This window comes from Triticum aestivum, chromosome 3D, assembly GCF_018294505.1.
Source record: "Triticum aestivum cultivar Chinese Spring chromosome 3D, IWGSC CS RefSeq v2.1, whole genome shotgun sequence".
Lineage (NCBI taxonomy): Eukaryota > Viridiplantae > Streptophyta > Magnoliopsida > Poales > Poaceae > Triticum > Triticum aestivum.
The window spans coordinates 28357758-28359480 of NC_057802.1; positions in this window are offsets into that span (position 1 = coordinate 28357758).

Here is a 1723-nt window from a genome sequence, read left to right on the forward strand (position 1 = left end):
TCCGGGAGGTGGTTGGCGGCGATTGGTGCCACGACAACCTCCCGGACTAGTTTGGGGAGGTCTTTAGACTCCCCGACGCTAGTCGCCCTCCCACTTGGGTAGCTCTGGGTACCCTGGCATGGACCCTCTGGTGTACCCATAATAAACTAGTCATTGAGCGTGTGATTCCTCGTCGTGTGACCGATGCAATCTATAAAATGTGTGGCTTCTTACAGCTTTGGAGACCGCTTAGCAAGCGGCGCGACCGAGACGTCATCGACAACATCATTGCGGGTCTTCGTTCTTCGGCGTCGGCTTTTGCCCCTCCACTGCCTCCTAAGCCGGATTAGCTTTTTTAGCTTTGTTTGGGGCTTGTCTTGCTGTGCCCCCAGCATGACTTTATGACTTGTTTGTACTCTGTACTGCTGTGTTGGATGCTTGGTTCGTTGTTTTATAATATAAAGCGGGGGGAAACCCTTTTTCTCAACTAGACGGTGGAGATATCAGGTTCAGTTGAGCCAAGGCTCAGAAAGAATATTCGTCCAAAGTAGCAAATATCCATTTCTGAGCGCGATCTCATCAGCACCATATGAACAGTAAAATAAAATAAATACTACAAAAAATAAATAAAAAGTGCATGGAAGATGTTTCAGTGCGTGAGGTCCGTGCAAAATTTCAGCTTGTTTGAACATCTGAGTAGCTCTTAGCAAAAGAAAACTGCCAAAATAGTACATGAACAGTACACTGTTTCACAAACATCAAATTTGTCTATTTTGCTGAGAGCTACTCAGATGTCCAAATGAGCTGAAATTTGGCATGGACCTCACACACTGAAATGTCTATCTTGCAAAAAGGAATTTTTTTTATTTTTTCTAGTATTTTATTTGATTTTACTGTTCATGGCCAGTGTAGATGAGCTCGGGAGCCAATTTGCCCCTATCCCAAAGTAGCTACTTTTCTGTCTAAAGTTGTTGAACCTAAAATTTGGCACTTCAAACTGGACATGTCACGTATGCACAACAGTAGTTTTCTTTGAGTTCCATGTGCACACCTGTCTGTATCATGTGTAAGATATTGTCGAATGCATAGCACTGGTCGCTTCCGGGTGTGCAAAACCGAACCGTAAACCAAAAACCAAACCGAGCCAAAATTTTGGGGTTTTCAAGTTTCGGTTTCAGTTTCAGTTTTGAAGTCTGAAAACCGTTTGCATTTCGATTGGTTAAACCGTTTGCATTTCAATTGGGCTGCTATAGTACAATACTTTCTAGCCATTTAGTGCTTCAGTTTACGTGATAGTAAACATGCACGTGCAACGCACGTCTAGACAAACATACTATGGCTAAAGTTCGGCAAAAACAACTCTTACATTTTACACATATTCTCTGCACAAGGCAAACTGATGCATGAAAGCACTCCATGTTACTACTTAGATCTTGTGGACCGCTTTTTTGTATTTTTACTACAATAGTTTGTATCTGTACAATAAGAAGCTCCCCCATTGTTTTTGTCCAAACAAATAGTCCAGTTCTAATATTCTCTTTAACAAAAACAAAGTGCAGCTCACATGATATTAAAAAACATAACCTTCACTTCCCGGGGAAAGAAGTATATAAAGGAGTGCGTTCCGCATCCCCTGTGATCACCAAAATAGTAAGCAGGGAGGATAACATAGCGAACTCACAGTTGTCATTTGTACATTAGAAGAAAACTTGTACCATAAATCAACAAATGTGCATCTTACAAT